Genomic DNA, 23,617 nt, shown 5'->3' on the forward strand with positions numbered 1-23,617 from the left:
CCCCCAAGTCCAGTCCAGAAGCGCTTTACCCCCCCTATGCTGATCTCCTCCACAGCTCTGTCTCATCTTGTAATGATGGGGCCTTGCTGCTGGCAGCTCCTCCTGCTGGTGGGACTTGGGTACTCCAGATTTCAGTCGTCGCAGGTTTTCTCCTTAAAACTCAGTTTTGATTTGTCTGGCTGCCTGCTGCTTCCTCTGCTGACCTGCCAAGTCTTCCGTATTACTTTATTTTACCCATTATATTTCTCCTGCACCAATCCAGGTTTGAAGCGAATTACAGAAAGATAAGATCAGAAACAGTTAATTCTGGAAAATGAAGAATACGATCAGCAGGGCACTGTCGTATAAAATCAGGAAATTCTCGCTGAATGTGAAAGACTCGGGAGCCGACCAATCAGTTATTTCTCTGCCTGCACACGATGACGAGCCGCTGTAAATCTCGTGGCCTACACTTCCCTGCTGCAAGGCTAAACAGGCAGGAATTGTGACCGGTGAGATTTTAAGCTGTTCAGGTTTGCAGTGCTGGCAGAGGGGAGCGGGAGAGAGATGGGCAGAATGGGGTGGAGCATGAGCTAGGTTGGGAGGTGGGGCTAAACTCTCAGGCTTAAAAATTGCTCCGCTTTGGCGTCTCTACTGCGTTATCGGAGCCACAGATGGATAGATGGGCAAAATCATGAGCACTTTTTAAAGAAACATGCTAAAAAAAAATGACCCAGTGAGCAGAATGTGCTAAGAATTGTGTCATCCCTTGTCCCTAGTTAGTCACCCTGTAGGCCTGGTTTTCTGAAGGTTTACTTATTTATTTAGATTTTGCTCACACCTTTTTCAGTAGTAGCTCAAGGTGAGTTGCATTCAGGTACTCTGGATATTTCTCTGTACCTGAGGCAATGGAGGGTTAAGTGACTTGCCCAAGATCACAAGGATCAGCAGTGGGATTTGAACTGGCCACCTCTGGATTGCAAGACCAGTGTTCTAACCACTAGGCCACTCCTCCATTCTAGCAACATTCCATGTAGAATCTCAAATAGTAGCAACAGAATTTCAAACAGTAGCAACAGTCCATGTAGATCAACATTCCATGTAGAACCTCAGATAATATCAACAATCCATATAGAATCTCAAATAGTAGCAACGGAATCTCAAATAGTAGCAACATTCCATGTTCCACTGCACTAACCACTAGGCTACTCCTCCACTAGCAACATTCCATGTAGAAGCCTGCCCTTGCAGATCAGCAGCGCAGCCGCATGCTTCTGTTTCTGTGAGTCTGACGTCCTGCGCGTCGCTGATCTGCAAGAGCAGGCTTCTGCATGGAATGTTGCTAGTGAGGAATAGCAGCATTCCATGTAGAATCTCAAATAGTAGCAACATTCAATGTAGAACCCCAAAGAATATTTATTTAGATTTTGCTCACACCTTTTTCAGAAGTAGCTGAGTTACATTCAGGTACTCTGGATATTTCTCTGTCTCAGGAGGGCTCACAATCTAAATTTGTACCTGAGGCAATGGAGGGTTAAGTGACTTGGCCAAGATCACAAGGAGCAGCGGTGGGATTTGAACCGGCCACCTCTGGATTGCAGGACCGGTGCTCTAACCACTAGGCCACTCCTCCACCCCAAAGAATCTTGTTACTCTTTGGGGTTCTACATGGAATGTTGCTACAATATGGAATCTTGTTATTCTTTAGAATTCTAGAATCTTTATTTATTTAGATTTTGCTCACAGCTTTTTCAGTAGTAGCACAAGGTGAGTTACATTCAGGTACTCTGGATATTTCTCTGTCCCAGGAGGGCTCACAATCTAAGTTTGTACCTGAGGCAATGGAGGGTTAAGTGATTTGCCCAAGATCACAAGGAGCAGCAATGGGATTTGAACTGGCCACCCCCAGATTGCAAGACTGGTGCTCTAACCACTAGGCCACTCCTCCACCATAGCAACATTCCACGTAGAATCTCAAATAGTAGCAACATTCCATGTAAAACCTCAGACAGTAGCAACAGAATCTCAAATAATTTATTTAGATTTTGCTCACACCTTTTTCAGTGGTAGCTCAAGGTGAGTTTCATTCAGGTACGCTGGATATTTCTCTGTCCCAGGAGGGCTCACAATCTAAGTTTGTACCTGAGGCCATGGAGGGTTAAGTGACTTGCCCAAGATCACAAGCAGCAGCAGTGGTGTTTGAACCGGCCACCTCTGGATTGCAAGACTGGTGCTCTAACCACTAGGCCACTCCTCCACTTTGGGGTAATGTTGCTACTCTGAGTTTCTGCATGGAATCTTGCTACTCTTTAGGATTCTAGAATCTTTATTTAGATTTTGCTCACACCTTTTTCATGAGTAGCTCAAGGTGAGTTACATTCAGGTACTCTGGATGGTACCCATCAGTGTAGCAGTGGGATTTGAACCTGCCACCTCTGGATTGCAAGACAGGTTCTTTAACCACTAGGCCACTCCTCCACATTGCTTTGCCATGGGGGTAGACTAATGAACACTGTCAGGAAACTTTTTTTTTTTTTTTCCTTGGGAAACACTGTTGGGAACTTTCTCTCCTGAGAGCTAAAATCATAATGAACTTCCATAACTTTTGTGATAAACACAGACGATCCTTACTTCCTAAACAGCATCGCCAGGGTTATTTTGTTTGTAACTATATACCACGATCAACCGAGCCACTGCTGCCACATCTCTCTCTCCTGCACATATTATTTTAGGCTTTTTTGTTGTAAGCTTGGAAAGGAGGAACTTGGGAAAGAAAACGATCTGGGGGTTAAAAGAAGGATAATGCGGCCTGGCCTGGCAGTCACTTTTTCTGGGCCTAGGGCCAGGGGGGGCAGGGCTTCCTACTCCATTAACTTGTTTTCACTGTGCGGTTTAGGCCTCTGCTTTAATAAAGATGCCTACAGGGGATACAGAGAGGATATAATTAAGTAATATGTAAACCCGTCCTGTACATATTAATGGATGAGACTACTGAATTCGGTTGGTCAGAGAAAACAAACTCCAGGTGCAGTGTGGTAAGAGCAGGCCTGGGCCCTGGTGACTTGGGGAGTTTACTGGCTGATACCCCTGCTCTCCCACTTCCAGGAACAGGCCCCGCCACCCCATTGAAATGTTCTTTTTGAATAAGGTATTGGCAGCTTGACTCCTGTGTGAGGAAAAGGTTAACTGTCCTGTGCACAGAGAACAGGAGAGCAGAACAAATGGAGGTAGGTTCTCTGGCCAAGGGCTGTTTGATGGAATCTCAATACAAATATTTATATTTTTTGCCCTTAATTTAGCTGTTGGACTCATTGAAGTTAGTTTTAACTGGATTTCTCTGGCCAGCGCCTAGCGCATAAACAAACCTCTGTTTACGGATTACGGGAGCATCTGATTGGGGAGGGGGGGGGGGGGTTAAACGACCAGGGCTGTGGAGTTGGAATCGGAGTCTGAAGCAATTTTGGGTGGAATCAGAGTCTGTAAAAATAGACCAACTCTGACTCCAGCTTCAAAATAAAAATGTAAGTAAATTTTCTGTTATATATATATTTGTTCTGGATCTAAAGAACAAAATATTTAAAGTCTAATGTCATTAGGAGTAAGAGTTGGAGTCAGACTGTAGAAAAATAGTCCCCTGAGTTGAAGTTTTGGTGTACAGGCTGGGACAGCTCTGTGAATAATGTGCCTCCTCCCTTCCTTCTGGATATCTCTTTTTGTGTGGCAGTGGTGTACACAGGGCTCTGCCCACAGGGGGCTGGGGAGTGTGGAGATTTTGCCGACCCCAGACTGAACACAGAATATGGTGCCACCTGGGATTGCTAGGTGAATTTCAGTGCCTGTGCTAGGGGAGGACTGCAAAAAGCTAGTATAAATCCTGATTTATTACCCTTTTAAGAAGATAAGAATAGCCATACTGGGTCTGATCAGTGGTCCTTCTAGCCCAGTATCCTGTTTCCAACAGTGACCAGTCGAGGTCGCAAGTACCTGACAGAATCCCAAAGAGTAGCAACATTCCACGTAGAACCCCAAAGAACAGAAGATTCTGGAATGCTAAAGAGTGACAAGATTCCATGCAGAATCTCATTCCATGCTACCAATCCCAGGACAAGTAATAGTCCTCTGCATTATGAACATAAGAACAGCCATACTGGGTCTGATCAGTGGTCCTTCTAGCCCAGTATCCTGTTTCCAACAGTGACCAGTTGAGGTCGCAAGTACCTGACAGAATCCCAAAGAGTAGCAACATTCCACGTAGAACCCCAAAGAACAGAAGATTCTGGAATGCTAAAGAGTGACAAGATTCCATGCAGAATCTCATTCCATGCTACCAATCCCAGGACAAGTAATAGTCCTCTGCATTAATGAACATAAGAACAGCCATACTGGGTCAGATCAGTGGTCCTTCTAGACCAGTATCCTGTTTCCAACAGTGGCCAATTGAGGTCGCAAGTACCTGACAGAAACACAAAGAGTAGTGACATTCCATGTAGAACCCTAAAGAATAACAAGATTCCATTCAGAATCTCAAAGGGTAGCAACATTCCATGTACAACCCCAAAGAACAGAAGATTCTGGACTGCTAAAGAGTGACAAGATTCCATTCAGAATCTCAAAGGGTAGCAACATTCCATGTACAACCCTAAAGAACAGAAGATTCTGGACTGCTAAAGAGTGACAAGATTCCATTCAGAATCCCAAAGAGTAGCAACATTCCACGCAGAACCCCAAAGAACAGAAGATTCTGGAATGCTAAAGAGTGACAAGATTCCATGCAGAATCTCATTCCATGCTACCAATCCCAGGACAAGTAATAGTCCTCTGCATTATGAACATAAGAACAGCCATACTGGGTCAGATCAGTGGTCCTTCTAGACCAGTATCCTGTTTCCAGCAGTGGCCAATTGAGGTCGCAAGTACCTGACAGAAACACAAAGAGTAGTGACATTCCATGTAGAACCCTAAAGAATAACAAGATTCCATTCAGAATCTCAAAGGGTAGCAACATTCCACGTAGAACCCGAAAGAACAGAAGATTTTGGAATGATAAAGAGTGACAAGATTCCATGCAGAATCTCATTCCATGCTACCAATCCCAGGACAAGTAATAGTCCTCTGCATTATGAACATAAGAACAGCCATACTGGGTCAGACCAATGGTCTATCTAGCCCAGTATCCTGCTTCCTACAGTGGCCAATCCCGGTCACAAGTACCTGGCAGAAACCCAAAGAGCAGCAACAATTGTGCTACTGATCCCAGGGACAAGCAGTGTGGCTTCCCCATGTCTGTCTCAGTAGCAGACAGGTCCTTCAGGAACCTGTCCAGACACGCGAACCGATGTCACGACAGCCTCCGGCAATGAGTTCCAGAGCTTAACCTCTCGTTGAGTAAAAAATGATTTCCTCCCATTTTTCTTAAAAGTATTTTCATGTAACTTTATTGAGTGTCCCCTGGTCTTTGTACTTTTTGAAAGAGTAAAAAAAATCGATTCACTGCTAACTTTCAGTTTATGGTGGCTGACTGCTTTGTCACTGTCGCTGAGGTGAGGGGGAGCCCTGTTCAGGTGCCAGGGACCATGTGCTTACCTTTGCCATCTGCAGAACAGGGGAAAGGAGAAAATTTTGGATAGGTTGGGATTCCTTGTGGGTGAGTCAGTTTTGAAGCTCATTATGTACCACTTGACTATTGGAAAAGCCACTGTGTGCGAGAGGCTTTTGGATTAATTACCATCTAGATAATAATAATATGCTGTATGTGGCATTTGATATACTGGACAATTATTTATTTATGTATTTATTTATTGCATTTGTATCCCACATTATCCCACCTATTTGCAGGCTCAATGTGGCTTACAGAGTTTTATATGACATGTTCATTCCAGGATGTCAGATACAATTAGTATCTGTACACTTACAATTAGTAATGTGCAGAGATAAAGTAAGGGAAAAGAGAAGGAAGGTGGCCTTTAATAACTGGGTGGGTTGGTGCAGTACTTTTGTAAAGTTATGGGTTCTCTTTGTAGGCCTTGTTCAAGAGATGTGTCTTCAGAGATTTGCGAAAGTTAGTTATTTCGTCAATGGATTTCAGGGCTGTAGGTAGTGCGTTCCACAGCTGCGTGCTCATGTAGGAGAAGGCGGTGGCTTGTGTCAGCTTGTATTTTAGTCCTTTACAGCTGGGGAAGTGCAGATTGAGAAATTTGCGGGCTGATCTTATGGCGTTTCTGGGAGGCAGGTCCACGAGGTTTAGCATGTAGATTGGGATGTCTGCGTGGATGATTTTGTGTACAATCATGCAGATCTTGAACACAGTGCGTTCCTTAAGTGGAAGCCAGTGAAGTTTCTCTCTTAGGGGTTTTGCACTTTCATATTCGTAATAAGCCCAGTTCCTATCAACTCTTAATCAAACCAGCACCACAGAGTTATAGAGGAGGAGGCAAAATAATCCACAATGATAGGAGCTGGGCTTATTATTTTTGTGGATTATTTTGCGTCGTCCTCTATAACGTTTTGGTTCTGGTTTGATTAAGATTTGATATCGTGGGCCTTGTACTTTGATTTTTGACTGTTTGAAGTCAGTTGCAAAATGGTTGTCAGTTCATTGTTTGCAGATTAATTATAGAAAAGCAAGTTTCTGTTTGTTTCACGTGATAAGTTATTTGTTCCCCTTAAGACTCTGGTTTTGAGTCATAAGTAACTTACTTAAAGGGGCTCATTTTCAAAGCACTTAGACTTACAAAGTTCCAGAATAGATGATGGCAGATAAAGACCTGTACGGTCCATCCTGTCTGCCCAACGAGATAAACTCATTACATATGGTATGATCTACTCAGGGCTTTTGTTTTGAGGGGTACTTGGGGGTACTGAGTACCGGCACCTTTTCCATTGTCTGCTAAGTTCAACCCACGGACCCCAAGTTTTAATGAAAGAGCTCAGGCTCTACACACCAATTCTGCCTTGTCTTAGATTCTGTGACTGGTTGCAGGGGGCCTGGCTATTGTGGGGTGGGTCCCTCGGTGAGCACCCCACCCCTGAAGGGTGGCCTGGCATTTCAGTACCGGTACCTTTTTTGCAAGAACAAACGCACTGGATATGCTTCATATATATACCTGATTGCTTGGGTGCAATAATGGATCAAATTTGTGACATCTTTCTAGCCATTAAAAAAAAATTATACATCTTCAGTGCTTCACCCTAGCTTACCTGATTCTGACTTCTGTGCAGTATTGCAGGCCCTGACGTCTCGGCAATGTAGTTCTAGAGCGTTTATCAGGGCTTTGCAACTACTACTTAACATTCCTAGAGCGCTACTAGGGTTACACAGCGCTGTACAGTTTAACAAAGAAGGACAAAATACAAAATCTTGCAGCCAAGATTTTATTGTGCAGGTTGAGAGGAGATCATATAATTCCATGTCTTACCCAACTTCATGGGTTTCCACTGGAATACACTCAAACTAGAGGATGAGGGGACACAACAGAAATTAAGAAAGCTCAACCTCCCACTCAGACATGTAACTCAAAGGGGAAAAAAACACTGTTGAGGAGATTTTTTTTTTTTTTTTAAATTTTTGTTACATTTGTACCCCGCGCTTTCCCGCTCATGGCAGGGGCAATGGAGGGTTAAGTGACTTGCCCAGAGTCACAAGATGCTGCCTGTGCCTGAAGCGGGGAACAGTTCCTCAGTTCCAGGACCAAAGTCCACCACCCTAACCACTAGGCCACTCCTCCACTGTTGCTACTATTTGAGATTCTACATGGAATGTTGCTATTCCACTAGCAACATTCCATGTAGAAGTCAGCCCTTGCAGATCAGCAATGTGGCCGCGCAGGCTTCTGGTTCTGTGAGTCTGACGTCAGTGGAATAGCAACATTCCATGTAGAATCTCCAAGAGTAGCAACATTCCATGTAGAATCTCCAATAGTATCTATTTTATTTTTGTTACATTTGTACCCTGCGCTTTCCCACTCATGGCAGGCTCAATGCGGCTTACATGGGGCAATGGAGGGTTAAGTGACTTGCCCAGAGTCACAAGGAGCTGCCTGTGCCTGAAGTGGGAATGGAACTCAGTTCCCCAGGACCAAAGTCCACCACCCTAACCACTAGGCCACTCCTCCACTTTTAATTTTTATGCCAGTGATCGAATAAGCAGGCGCTGTTTATTTCTAGGATAAGCAGCATAAAATCTGTTTTGCTGTTCTGGGATCTTGCCAGGTACTTGTGACCTGGATTGGCCGCTGTAGGAAACAGGATCCTGGGCTCAATGGACTGTCCTGGTCTTCCTCAGAATTTTGAGGCCTTTTCCTCCTTAATAATGGTAGTTTTTTCCCCCCTTTGAGTGAGTTACATGTCATGAGTGTGAAGTTGAGGTTTTTGAATTCCATTGAAATACTGCATTTAATTTGCGATATATTGAGAAGTAAACAAAGATTGTCAGCTGGCTATTTAACCTTCCTGTTACAGTGCTGTTCTACTGCCTGTCCGATCAGATCTTGCCTTCAAAAGTCTTTAGTTTTCCCTGTTTTGATTGTAAGCAAGTTCGTTTAAGGGCATTTTTCTCTGCACTACTGTTAAAAATATTCTGCATGTTTGTCTTGAGGGCTGTTACTGATTATTCTTGCTTATCAAAGACTTCTGAAAGTCTGTTCATTTAGAAATGCATTTGGAACAGGGTAAGAATTGCTTTCTGTCACTGTATGTTTAATGTTACTGTTTGTTTTAGATTTCTCTGCTTTGAACCTTGGAGATTAGGACTTACAAGTTATTATAATTCAAATAAATACATTATAATAAATGAATACATTTTTGGGAGAAGGTGTGGCCTGTGGTATAAGAGTGGGTGGATCGGGAGCCAGCAGATCTGAATTCAGGTCGAGGCACTGCTATGTATTATGACCTTGGGGAAACTCACTTATCTCCTGCTGCCTACTGGGCCCTGTGAGGTGACTAATTACCGTACCCTCTGTATCAGGGGCTCCCAGAAGTCCCCAACCCCTCTGGTTTTTGGGATTTCAACAGGAGTTAATAGAGGAGTTAATGTGCATTTACCTTGTGGATATTCTGAAACCCCAGCTTGGGGGGAGGGGGGGTCTGGCTGAACTTACTGCTCTGTGTTGGATGGGGCCTTGGTTTAGGGTCTCTTACCAAAGCCAACACAGAATTGTGGACTGTAGGATGTAAGATTGGTCGGCCCGTCTCTGCCCATTTGCCCTTCCTGGAAACGTGGCCATCATCATTTTTACAGGTCTTTGCATTTTGTCAGCTGTTAATTCTTTTTTGGTTGAAATCTTCTTGTCTTCACTCCTCTTACATTAACCCTTCCCTCCCCAAATGGTGAGCTGCTCCCTTGATTGGCCTGAGGTCTGGGAATGTGCCCTCCAAGACTTGCCTGAATGCCACTCTGTGGCCTGCAGAGGTTGTCAGAGTAACGGCAGCCCATGTTCCTGGCTTGATCACATCAGTTGGTTGTATTTCTGTGCACAGGACAGTACTTTGTAGAGTTAGGTATGTAAATGCAGGGATTTAGTGACTGGTTTACAGTGGAGTGGAGGAGTGGCCTAGCGGTTAGGGTGGTGGACTTTGGTCCTGGGGAACTGAGGAACTGAGTTCAATTCCCACTTCAGGCACAGGGCAAGTCACTTAACCCTCCATTGCCCCATGTAAGCCGCATTGAGCCTGCCATGAGTGGGAAAGCGCAGGGTACAAATGTAACAAAAATAAAATAGATACTATTGGAGATTCTACATGGAATGTTGCTACTACTATTGGAGATTCTAAATGGAACGTTGCTATTCCACTAGCAACATTCCATGTAGAAGGCTGCGCAGGCTTCTGTTTCTGTGAGTCTGACGTCCTGCACATACGTGCAGGACGTCAGACTCACAGAAGCAGAAGCCTGCGCGGCCACATTGGTGATCTGCAAGGGCCGACTTCTACATGGAATGTTGCTAGTGGAATAGCAACATTCCATGTAGAATCTCAAATAGTAGCAACAGTGGAGGAGTGGCCTAGTGGTTAGGGTGGTGGACTTTGGTCCTGGGGAACTGAGGAACTGGATTCGATTCCCACTTCAGGCACAGGCAGCTCCTTGTGACTCTGGGCAAGTCACTTAAACCTCCATTGCCCCATGTAAGCCGCATTGAGCCTGCCATGAGTGGGAAAGCGCGGGGTACAAATGTAACAAAAATAAAAAAAATAAAATATATAGGCACAGTAAGAGAGTTCCTACTCCAGAGAGCTTACTTTGGTTACTCTAACTCTTTTTTTTATATATTTTTTGGATCTGGAGTAAAAGGATACCTCTATTTCCAAGCCAATATAAGGCATCTCTTCCATCCCTGAATATTTGAAGAAGCCTGCACTTTCTGGCATTGCAGTAGTTGTGAATGTTCGGGGATGCCCCCTGCTAAAGCTTATCTCATGGCAAGAATTTCTCTAATTTCTGGGGCTGTGAATTTATGTAATGAAGAGTATGGAGTGATAGCAAGGTGTAGCCAGGAATCTTAAAAAAACAGCAGCCAGTGCCAGAGTCTATAAATAGCATCGGCCATTTCCTGTGATATTAGTATGTAAATCATGATGAGAGATTGGCAGACCAGACACAGCTGCCAGACTCACACTGCAAGCAACAGAGCGAGGGGAGATGGAGAAGGGGCTACAGTGACAGTGCTGTCTATCACTTTGCTAGTCCTAGAATGACGGAAAAGAATACTAGGGAGCCACGGGTTATGTATGGACAGGCCTTCCCCTTCCCACTCCCCTGCTTTCGGGTAACAGGAAGGATCTGTTCTCGTGGTCTTTGCTGCCTGGAGGCCTGGATTTAGACACAGGCCAAATTTTGAAGGCACCATGTATGTGGGCTGAATAGCAGCCCGTTTCCCATTTTAGGACCATGCTGTACGAACCGCCTCCTGCACCAGCCCGATCTATGGTAATGCCTTTAAGCACCAACACTTTAAATGCAGCCCTGCTGTCTAGCAGCTGACTTGTCCAGTCAGGATGTGGTCTCACTAGGTGGAGAGGTATGGTGGAGTGGGGATTCAAATAACAGCTTATAATACCTTGTAACAGGAAGCCTGACAGTTAATACTACTACTACTACTTAACATTTCTAGAGCGCTACTAGGGTTACGCAGCGCTGTACAGTTTAACAGAGAAGGACAGTCCCTGCTCAAAGGAGCTTACAATCTAAAGGACGAAATGTCAAGTTGGGGCAGTCTAGATTTCCTGAGTAGAGGTGTAGTGGTTAGGTGCCGAAGGCGACCTTGAAGAGGTGGGCTTTGAGCAATGATTTGAAGATGGGCAGGGAGGGGGCCTGGCGTATGGGCTCAGGGATTTTGTTCCACCCATGGGGTGAGGCGAGGTAAGAGTTAATGACTGCTTCTAGGGTTAAGTCACCGGGTCAGGTTCAGAACAGACCTGGAGTTCTGGTGTTCAGAAACCCCTAGGAGAGAGACCTTTCAGGTAAAAATGATCTGGAGCCTTTCTAAATCCGTAAGGTTCAGTGTCGTGAATGCAGACCTATACCAGAGAGCAGCAAGGCAGGAGTAGATGGAGCGCCCAGGGAAGCAGTAGATAAAATGGAAGGGTACAGAGACAGTACGTGATGATTCAAGACAGGAAGGAGTGAAGGCAACTGGGAATGTAGAGCACAAAGCATTGATATCCATCATTCATCTGGCCAAGTACAAAATACTTTAGAAAAGAGTTAAATTTTCAATAATATTTTGAGAACGGAAGCTCCAGGTGTTAATGATCTGGGAGGGAATACCAAAGAAACGGGCTGTACAGTAAAAGGTGGAAGAGCGAGTAGAGTCAAGGTGAACATAAGTCACGGAGGGAATACGTACATACGATCATTTAACGAATGCAGCACTCTTATTGGATCATAAGGGATAATTAAGGAAGATTGACAGGATGAAATGCCGGTGTAGAACACTTTGTGGATTGAGGATTTTCAACTGTATTCTGAACTGCATAGGGAATCCATTATGAATGAGGAGTGAAGTGACATGATCAAATGTTTTTGCGTGACCAAGTATCCTGATAGCAGACTGGTTGAAGACATCAGACAGTTTGGCTGAGGCCAGAATACGCTATTACAATAGTCTAATCATGAGATGCTTCCTTATTGTGCCTTTCTATGTACAGGCCTTCTGATATCAACTCATCACAGCCAGTGACAAGAGATGTAACCTTTACTGTATTGATCTGATATTCGGCCTTTCAGTTTGCAGTTTAAAGAGAGACTTAGGCAGAAAGAGGTTTGGGAAGAAGGGAATGAAGAGGTACAGTACAGTCTTGATTATCCGATCTTCGCTAATCCGACCATCCAGCATATCTGGCAGACCTCCTGGTGACATCATTGCATTTATTTATATTAAAAATCTTTGTTTTAGAGCAATTTTTGAAAATCAGGAACTCTGTGCCTTTGTTTAAGCATTGTTTTGAGAGGTTTATACAGCATTTTCCGTATTTATTATCCAACGTTTTATTTATCCAACAATGGGTCGGACCTGTTTATGTCTGTCACGAAATGCCTAGCCACCCACCTGGGGTTACCCCGTGGCCACTTAGAGGGTCTATTCTCTGCACAGCTCAGGTCCATCTGCACCTGCCGCTTATGCTGTACACTAGCACCCTCCTCCTACCGACTGGGTCACAGCTGCCTCTGAACGAGTCTCCCGCTCTCAAATTATTCCCGGTGATTTCTAGGTTGCTGGAGGCCACACTTCCAGTGGTGGTACAGTTCCCAGAAAGCACTCACAGACTCAACACACAAACCACCAAGATTCTTTATCAGTCCAGACAAGCAGAGGCAAAAAACCTAGGATTGTTTATTGTCATTTAAAAAAATTAGAACCGTGAACAAAAAAGGTGCAAACAGTAACAAGTAACTGAAAAATGGATCAATTAGAAAACTAACAAAAAAATTGGTATACTGTCTAAACAGTACCTGGGAAGATCAGGGACATATAGCTGCTCACAAGTTATCAAATATAACTGTTTTACAAGGCCTTAGCAAAGAGATCCTACTCTCTTTTCTTCCTGGCTAAGACTGGGGTAAAAATCAGTACATTACAAATGAAATTGAGCTCCTGGGCCGATCAGAGCCCAGAACGACAAGTTAAAAAAAAATTGTTGGCCACAGCACTGCAGGTCTTTTCTCTGTAACAGCTTTAAGCATAAACATGCACCACCTGCTGGCCAAACTAGAGAAATACACTTCAAGAACCAACTAAGGCAGTTTTACATGCTTAAAACGTACTGCCCTGTCACAATGTCAGATAATCGAAATCGTACTGTGCTTGTGATCAAAGGGGAGGGAAGAATGCTGCACTGAATAACTGAGACCCATAAGAGAAGCCAAGTTTTTCAGCCACTTTTAAAACATGTACAAGATGATTCACACCTTAAACTGAGTGTCAAAGAATTCTATAAGATTGGGACCTGATGGTTAAAAGTGGAACAACGTGGAATTGCTTAATGGCAGGACGAAAAGCGAGTGGTGACTAGAACTGAGTTTAGGGGACAGTACAACTTGAACAATATAAGTGGAAGCCCTCTGTAAAGTATCATGTGTGATGGGTCAACAGTGGGGTCTTGTATTTGAATCTTTCTTTCAAGGGCTGATACGATTCTGCTTCCCAGATCTGTATAGGATTCTTACAGCTGTATTTTGAATCATAACATGTTATTTGGATTATCAAAGTCTGAACATGTGACTGGTTTATCTTAAACATTTGAAATGGTTACCTATGAAGTATCGTCTTTTTATATAGATTGCTGATTGCTCACTCATTGTGCATTGTACCATGGAGGAGTGGCCTAGTGGTTAGGGTGGTGGACTTTGGTCCTGGGGAACTGAGGAACTGAGTTAAATTCCCGGCACAGGCTGCTCCTTGTGACTCTGGGCAAGTCACTTAACCCTCCATTGCCCGCCGCATAGAGCCTGCCATGAGTGGGAAAGCGCGGGGTACAAATGTAACAAAAAAAAATCTCATCCTTTTATTTGGAAAGGGCTGTGCCATGGTATGTGCCATTACGTGCGTTAAGGTCGCAGCCGAAGTATAATCTTTGTGGTACCTTACCTTCACCATCTTCGTTTAGATTTGACCAGGACTGGTGCATTTTCCGTAGTGGGACCAGTAGAGTGGAATAAGCTACCGTTATGATTAAAGGTTGAATCACAGCTTCCTACGTTTAAAAAGCATTTAAGAGACTACCTGTTACATTTGGCATATTTTGTGTCTACTTGAGTTTTGTAGTTCCTTCTGGACTTTTGGACTTCATGCAAGTTGTTATTTTTTGATCTGTGGTGTTAAGATCCTGACTGTCTGGAAATGTCATGGTTTGTGTTTTTATTACGTATATTCTTTTGTATTCCCACCTTGGATAAAGACGGTTGGAAATGTAAAAAAAATTCTAATATGTGGCCTGAAGTAAACCAACTTCAGATGAGGGAATTGCAGTAGTCAAGATGGTTCAGTATGGAGCTGATGTTCTGAAGGCAAAAATTGGCTTCTTTACAAGACTCTTCCTGTCTCTCGCCTATCCACTCCCATCCTGTTAGACTATCACTGAAATGCTTTGATGTTTCACGTATATATGTACTGTCATCTACCAACATTTGCTTATTTCCAATCTGATGAAGGGCAACCTTCAAAAGCTAATCAAGAAATGTATTAAGTTATGTCCAATAAAAAAGGTATCATCTTATTTTCTTTTCCATGTTTTATTTGTTTTATTTCTATTGATTACCTTTACAAGAAGAGAAACTTGTTCCTCAAAGTTAAGTTGACTGTGAAGGTGGGACCACCAGATTGGAGATGGTAGTTCAGTGCTAGAGATTTTGCTTTTGGTTGTGAACTAATGAGGTTATTCTATATATGGTGTCTAATGTTAGGTGCTACTTCCATGCTGAGTTTTCAGCGTGAGAAAGAGTTCTAATGGATGCAAAGTGCCCAAATGGGGCAGAAAAGGCAGATGCGTGTGAAAACGCACTTACACGCCCATTTACAGAATAGTGTCTTAAGTGTTTCCATGTGGATCTGCAAAGGGGGCACGTAATGGTGGGGGGAGGGATGTAGGCAGGTCGGGGGGGGGGGGGGTGATCCATTAAGATGTGCACAGTGTTGTAGGTAGTGTGGATTCACGCCCAACGTGCATGCCGGATTTGTACCTGGTTTCAGCTGGTGTAATTCCTTGCACCCGAAGTTGCATTTTTGTTCTATAAAGGGCACCCATCCTGGAACACCCTTTAGAGAATACCGTTCAGCGCTGATTGTTTTCAGGGCCGAATTTTGAGCGCTGTTTACTGAATCCAGCCCTAAGTCTCTCATTAATCATTCCTGTCTTAACGATTCAACCTAACCAAAGCTTGCCCACATGATTTTCATTGACAATTGTTATACATTGACCATGTTTCCCATTATCCTTATTGCTACCCCATATCTTCCTACGCCTACCTCCCAACGCTCATTTCCTTCTGCACCCAATCCCTCCTATGCTCAATTTACTTATCCGTTAACCCCATTAATTTTGCGTTTACTACAAACTGTATATGCTTCTTACGACTTTGTAATTCTTTATATTGTTACTATGTAAGCCGCATTGAGCCTGCCATGTGTGGGAAAGCGCGAGGTACAAATGTAATAAATAAATTCCTATGTCAGGTGTTAATCTACTTCTGGTTTTTGAAGTAGCTTTTTGTATTTCCCATCTGTTTGTGCCCATAGCTACTTATTTTTTGCTGGTAGATTCTCATTCTTTGCTTCTGTTCATCAGAACATTTGTCCAGACATAAAGATGGACGCTTTCATACTTCAGCACGCTTTCAGTATTTGGGTCTGTTGATGCTATTGGATATGATTAGGTTCTATTTCAGTAAGACCCATTCTGTCTTCAGTGCTTGAGTTGTACAAGGTCATAATTTTATTTTATTTATTTGTAGCATTTGTATCCCATATTTTCTCACCAATTTGCAGGCTCAATGTGGCTTACATTTGCCTTAATGGCGGTTGCCATTTCCGGTTGACAGAATTACAAATGGTATTGTGTTTGGTGCAAATATACATGGTAATATACATGGAACAGATCATAGTATATATCTCATGTGTATACATATATAGTAAAGGAATACATTATTGTATTGCATGAAGGTTCCTGAGTATTAAGTTAATTGTAACATACATTAGGCCATCGGCTATAGAGAGACTCTATTCGACATAAGGTTTAAGTGGTAATGCTTCATCATTAATAGCAAAGAGGTTTATACAGTCATGCGATAAAAGTTCGGCTTTGTATGGATCATGTATAATGTTCTTATTTGATAATTAGGATTCCTATGGATTAGCTGGTAGGCGTTTAGGAGTTTTCTTGTACCTACATTGTTCATGAATTTTATGAGGCCATGTTATGATTGCAACCTTATTTGATAGTTTGTACTTAATTCCATGCTGCTAGGGCTTCGGTTTCAGTTTCAATCTTCTGGAGTAGAAGTTCCCGTTTTTTTTTTCCTTCTCTGCGTTATGTGCTGGATTATTGCACCTTCTGCTCCTAGATTCATGTACCTCCTTGTTTACTTTCTTTTATATTACAGTCTTCCATCAGAGAGAGGTTTTCATTTTGCTGTAGTTCTCTATTAGGAAAGGTCACCTTTGCTCATTTGTCCGGATCCACAGTAATCCTGATGTCATCTTAGAAACTCTTTGCTATTCACCTTTGTTTTGTTAAATGACTTTTGTAGAAGTCATAAAGCTTCAAATCATCCACAGACAGTAGATATGATGTTATCTGAGGGTTATTAGTTCCTCTGAGATTAAAGCCAAATCTATAGATAGGTCTACCAGAGGTGTATCCTGTGTGTGTGTTTGGGGGGGGGGGGGACTTCTCTATTCTGCTATGCTCTTCCTACCATGTCTGTCCTTCTCTATATCTGCTGTCTCTACTTTCCTGTCTGTCCAATGGCGTTCCCGTCTTTTCATATTTTTACAACGTAAACGACCTTGTTATGGGGTGTGAAGGGCGGTGGAGCAAATGGAAATAAGCAAAAATATAGCCCAATGTATCTTTTGCAGTGAGCAGCATATAAACTATAGGTAGACAAGTTATCGGGGTGCTACTTTATGGGGATATTACCTGCCTCTTCCTTTGTAGTGAAAAGCGGTGTTGCTCTTAGCTGAGGCTGTCTGAACAGTTGACTTTCAGGTCATTAATGTCAAGCTTCACACTGGATAGTGAGCCCTTGGGCTACTGCCGAGGGCGGCAGCGGCAGGAAGAACACCCACCGGAACAGAAGCCACAGCAGGGAGCAGGAAGATAGTCCACGAACCCAGCAGAACCGGGGCCAGGAAAACAAAGTCAAGGTCCAGCTCCAGGCACAGGTTCCAAGGCAGCCGGCAAGCAAGGTCAGAGTCCAGGTCCAGGCAAAGGTTTAAAGGCAGGCAGCAAGCAAAGTTCAGGTCCAGGCAAAGGTTTAAAGGCAGAAACTGAAAGTAGCAGAGAAAGCACAGCAACAAACAACCGCAGAAGACACACCTCTGAGGACCTCTGTTGCAAGGCAAACTAGAAACACTTCCAGGTGATAAATAAAGGCCAACAGCCAGGGAGTTCACCAGGTACGGAAACAGCTTAGTTCCAAAAAGTCTCGAGACCAACTGGCAGGCTAGAAAATCCGGACCAGCATGACTTCTGTAACCGGGAAAACCATCAACAGACAGTCCATTGCGACCACCAGGTCTGACTACCAGGGGGCGAGATGACTGAGAGCATGATACTGAGGAAGAGTCATAACAATTAATAAATGGGGCCCATAGCATTCAATGGGATCTGTAGTAAATAACGTACAGTAGTGCATTTCAGTAACTCAAACCCCTAGTTTCCAGTTCTTTTGTTGTTACTTAGGTCTTTTCCATTTTTATTTCTGTATGCCTCTATATGTCTCTTTATTGTGCTCATATAAGTTTCTCTAGAGCTCTATTTCAGCTTTCCCTAGTAGTGTTTTAACTGCAGTAATTTTCTTTTTCAGTTCCCTGTAGAATTTGTTTGGATTCTGTCTGAACAGTTTATTTTGATATCTGTTGTTTCTATTGTCTTTGTGCTTCTGCTGTTACATTTGATTGTTTTTGGATATGAATTTAAGGTCATCTTCTGTTGGAGCAACATGTTTCGGCTTTTGGAGTCTTCAACCATGAAACCTCTACATGCAGTGATTGCTTTCTTTCTTTTTTTTTTTTAACTCTATATACTCTTTTTACAAGGAGGAGGAATTATTTTCCTCTCGCTTTGTCCTTGTTGATAAGCTCTCTTAGTAACGATTTTGGGTGATGTCAATATATGGTCCATTTTAAGACCTTATTAATCTGTCTTATGCTTTTAACTTTTGATGTCAAGTTCAGTATATGTAAGTACCCAATGCCACTTAGGTCAGGAGTTCACCTGCTATGTCCTCCATGTTCTTGTCTCTTCCTTTCTTCATCACTCGGCTTTTTGATCCTTCCATGCCCCTTACTGGTTGTCTGTTTAGCCTTTCTGATCCTTCCCCATTCCAGCAGCAGGGGTGGCGCTTAATGGTGTGTTGGCTTTCTGTGCTGCGGTGAAGGGGGAGGGAGTCTTCCGAGACTGACTCCACTTAACTTAGGGAGCTAATGTACTATTAAGTGCCACACCAGCTGCTGGCATGAGGAAAGATCAGATTGGTGTGCCTGGGCCTGTGATAGGGAGAGAGAGGGTGAGTAGTGATATTTTCTCAATCCCTCTAGTCTTGGCTGACAACAGATGAAGATTAACCTATTTTTTTTTATTTTATTTTTGTTACATTTGTATTCCGCTCTTTCCCACTCATGACAGGCTCAATGCGGCTTACATGGGGCAATGGAGGGTTAAGTGACTTGCCCAGAGTCACAAGGAGCTGCCTGTGCCGGGAATCGAACTCAGTTCCTCAGGACCAAAGTCCACCACCCTAACCACTAGGCCACTCCTCCACTGTTGCTACTGTTTGAGATTCTACATGGAATGTTGCTATTCCACTAGCAACATTCCATGTAGAAGTCGGCCCTTGCAGATCACCAATGTGGCCGCGCAGGCTTCTGCTTCTGTGAGTCTGACGTCCTGCACGTACGTGCAGGACGTCAGACTCACAGAAACAGAAGCCTGCGCAGCCTTCTACATGGATTGTTGCTAGTGGAATAGCAACATTCCATGTAGAATCTCCAATAGTAGCAACATTCCATGTAGAATCTCCAATAGTATCTATTTTATTTTTGTTACATTTGTACCCCGCGCTTTCCCACTCATGGCAGGCTCAATGCAGCTTACATGGGGCAATGGAGGGTTAAGTGACTTGCCCAGAGTCACAAGGAGCTGCCTGTGCCTGAAGTGGGAATCGAACTCAGTTCCTCAGGACCAAAGTCCACCACCCTAACCACTAGGCCACTCCTCCACTCCTACTTTTCCTGCAGCAACTTCTCTCCTTTCTGTGCAGTTCTGATCAGCTTTGACCTGTGGAGGAGGGAAAGAATAAGCTATAAGGGGAGAGTGGGTTAGAAATATCCACCACCATCCCACTCTTATACAGACCAGGCTGGGAAGAAAGGGGTCTGTAAAGTAGAAAACAGAGGGAGCAGCAACCTTCAAGATGGGGATTTTGGATGGGGAGGGGGGGAGGATTTGTATGTATTGTTGGGGCTATTGAGTGGAAGAGTAGATAAGGGGGGCCGTGTGTATGATCGCAGGTTTTGGGATGGAACAGTGTGTATGGGTAGGATTGTGTGTGTGGTTGGAGGTCCTAAAATGGAAGGGTGTTTATGGTTGGAGGCTCTAGGATGGAAGGCTGTGTATAGGTACAATTGTGTGTATGGTTGGAGATTCTAGGATGGAAGGCTGTGTATGAGTAGGGTTGTGTATATGGTTGGAGTCCTAAGATGGAAGGGTGTGTATGGTTGGAGGTTCTAGGATGGAAGACTGTGTATAGGTACAATTGTGTTAATGGTTGGAGATTCTAGAATGGAAGGGTGTGTATGAGTAGGGTTGCGTGTATGGTTGGAGATTCTAGAATGGAAGGGTTCGTATGGGTAGGGTTATGAGTGTGGTTGAAGGTTCTAGAATGTGTATGGGTAGAATTGTGTATATGGTTGGAGGTTCTAGGATGGAAGGGTGTGTGTGGGTAGGATTGTATGATTGAGGGATCTGGTCCTGGAGGATGTGCAGGGGGAGATCATATATATATATGGTTGGAGAGCTCTGAGGGGAGATGTGTATGGGAGTGCTTGCCTACAAGGGTTTTTGTGTTTGGGGGGCTTTGAGGGTTGAAAATAGTGGGGAGACACTCTGGGGATTGATCATGTATTAAGGTGGGAATGAGGGAGGCACTGTGATAATGCTAGAGGAGGGAGAAAAAATGATTGCCAAGAGCAGAAAGAGTATGAAGGAGGAAGAGAGGACCTACAGTAAGAATATAGAGAATAAGGGAAAAGAAAGACAGGAAAAGTGTGAAACTGAGGAGGAGGAGGACAAGGAATGGTGAGAGCAGACGGAAAGAATAGGAAAAGGAGAAAGGAGAGAGGGAATTGAGGAAAGGATAAAAAAGGAAGGAAAAACATATTAAAATATTCACCGATAAAAGGATGAGATGAGAAGAGAGAGAGAGGAAACAAAAAAAAGCAACAGAGGTGAGACAGAAGGAGAGAGAAAAGGGAGAGGAGACATTGAGCTATAAATTCAAGCCAGAGACACCAAATGGTGAAAAATGCTGTAGGACTTGGTTCAAAGTCTTCAGGATCTGAATACGTGTCCCATACAATATTTACATACTGGGAACAGCTGGATTTCGTCAGCTGATTCGGCTCTTCTGATACATAATTAATTCTCTTCTATGTGGGACACACCTGTCGGCCCTATGAGACTGTTTTTTTTGTTTTGACTCCTATTTTGTGATCAGAATCTTTAAAGAATACGTGAGGGTGTTTCAAAGCTTTTATTGTAAGACGTGATTGGTGAGACAGCTTAAACCGTAGTTGGATGAGAAGGTGTTAACGTTTTTTGGTACAGACCTTGGATTTGACTGTTTCAGATTATGGTAATGTTGTATGTGAGACCTCCAGCCTTAGGTCTGAGGAGTTTGCAAATATTGCATTAGGGCTGTGAGATTTGGGACAAGGATGAGCAGAAGGGAAAGAGCCCGTCCCTGACTGATAAGGCTGTATTGGTTACCTATTGAAGAGGCTCCTGCCCAGGTAAATCTGGCTGAGTGGGCCAAACCCAGATATTCAACGGCACTTACCTGCTGAATATCCAGGGAAGACCACCTTATTCTATCTGTGCAGTACTGGGGCGATGGAGCTGGGGTTTAGTCGGTTAGTGGTGATATTCAGTCCAAGTGGGTAAATATCCAGTTAAATATTTACCAGTATTGTTTCTGACTTTTAAAGCACTTGGGGCCTTCCAAGCGGCCTATCAACAGGGCAGCTTGTGCTGGTAAAGTCCAGGGTGTATACTGCATCCTTCACAGGGTTTCCTATCGTGCGCCCCTCCTGGGAGGGTGATGAGAGAGACTTGTTGGCGAGCCAGAGCCTTCTCAGAGGTGGCCTCCACTTCAATTGTTTTGTGTTTTGGGAAACAGTTGAAAGGTTTCTCTATTCCCATAGGTTTGATTGTCAGTGATGGGAGGCGAGGGTGGGTGAGGCTGAAGAGGTAGACATGGTCGTCTTTATTTATTTATTTGTTGCATTTGTATCCCACATTTTCCCACCTATTTGCAGGCTCAATGTGGCTTACAATGCTCCGTCATGGCAATCGCCATTCCAGAGTAAAAAGATACAGTTGGTATTACATAAAGAACATGTTAATTTAGCTTATATTTTGATGTTATATTGTGTTTATTGTATTTAAGATGTAAACAGCTTTGAATGGCTAATCTCTAGGAAGGTGATCTGTAAATTTCTGAAAGATATTTTATTTATTTATTGGGATTTATTAACCACCTTTGTGAAGAGATTCACCCAAGGCAGTGTATAGCAGGTACTACAATTTTGTTAACAGTGTAACAATAATAAAATAACCAAGAATAAACATAAATACAATAAATTAGGTAAACTTGAAAACAGTAAATTGAAACCTAATAATAGTCACTGTGAGACAGTATCAAAATTATACGTATTTAACAGCACTGGAATTGATTATTTTGAGTAGATATACATTTTTATGAGGAAAATCAACTAGTAGGATGACCCCCCCCCCCCCCCCCCCGCCCTTGTCTGTCATGCCACACCCCACCTAGTGTCCCAAAATTTGCACACCTGCCATATGGAGTGGAAGAAGGGAGTAAGGCATGTCTACCGCTCGGGATATAGACTATCAACCGATTTGTATATTTATTTTATATGTGCAGTTTATATACTGCTCCTGACCTAAAAGATCCTTAAGCGGTTTACGAGTTAAACAATATCGTATATGATACTCATAGTAACATAGTAAGTGACGGCAGATAAAGATCTGAATAGTCCATCCAGTCTGCCCAGAATAAATCAACAATGAACATGATATTATATACTTGATTGTGGTCTGTCTTTGTTGTTCTGGGACATAGACCGTAGAGGTCCACCCGGCTCTGTCCTCGCATTCCAAATTACTTGAATTTCCGTCAAAGCTCTCTGCAGTCCATCCTAAATCAGATAGTTATATGCAGCACTCAGACCGTACAAGCCAACATAGCACCAACCTTAGCTGATACAGCCAGAGTTGCCTTCTAAGCACCACTTGATATGCAAACACATATGTAACCCTTTAAGGTTGTTTTTTTTATACCATTCATTTTCTAAGTAGAGATCCTCTGTGTTCATCCCAAGCCACTTTGAATTCCACCACAGTTCCCCACCACCTCCCTTGGGAGAGCATTCCAGGCATCAACCACTCTCTCCGTGAAAAAGAAATTTTCTGACGTTACTCTGTCTACCACCCCACAACCTCAATTCATGTCCTCTAGTTTTTCCATTTTCCCTTCTCTGAAAAATATCTATTTCTGTATTAATGTCTTTCAGGTATTTAAACGTCTGCATCATATCTCCCCTGTCCCTCCTCTTCTCTAGGGTATACATATTCAGGTCTTCCGGTCTCTTCTCATATGTCCTTTGGCACAAGCCCCATATCATTCCTGTCGCCTTCCTCTGGACCGCTTCAAGTCTTCTTACATCCTTAGCAAGGTACGGCCTCCAAAATGGAACACAATACTCCAGGTGGGGCCTCAGCAAAGACTTATACAGGGGCATCACCACCTCCTTTCTTCAATACTGCTTTACTCCTTTACTCATGACGACACCACAATACAAATGAAACAAATTAATAGACAATCATTAGAACATTTTAAATAACAAGATACGATACTAATGCTGTTTAAATAATACAATGAAACTTCTTAATAGGCTGCCAAGGGAGTAAGTAGGGCTGCGAGAAAGATAGATGGACGAGATGGGAAGTACAAAGTCATTGGGATAAACAGATGGGGTCATAAACTCCCTCTTTGAGTACGCCTGCAACTATGCTATGCAGAAAGCTGAGTTTGGTAGCTTGAAAGTGTATAATGCAATATTGGACCTCTTCGGAAGCGCCCGCTTACTGGCATTGGCGTAATCAGGTGCACCTTTTAGCA

The 23,617-nt window shown here is 43.3% G+C and overlaps 1 protein-coding gene across 2 annotated transcripts in view; it reads left to right on the forward strand.

Annotated features, from left to right (window-relative positions):
* The window catches only part of INPPL1 (inositol polyphosphate phosphatase like 1), a 255,019-nt gene that overhangs the window by 78,642 nt on the left and 152,760 nt on the right, over positions 1–23,617 (forward strand). The window lies entirely within an intron of this gene.

This window comes from Microcaecilia unicolor, chromosome 4, assembly GCF_901765095.1.
Source record: "Microcaecilia unicolor chromosome 4, aMicUni1.1, whole genome shotgun sequence".
NCBI lineage: Eukaryota > Metazoa > Chordata > Amphibia > Gymnophiona > Siphonopidae > Microcaecilia > Microcaecilia unicolor.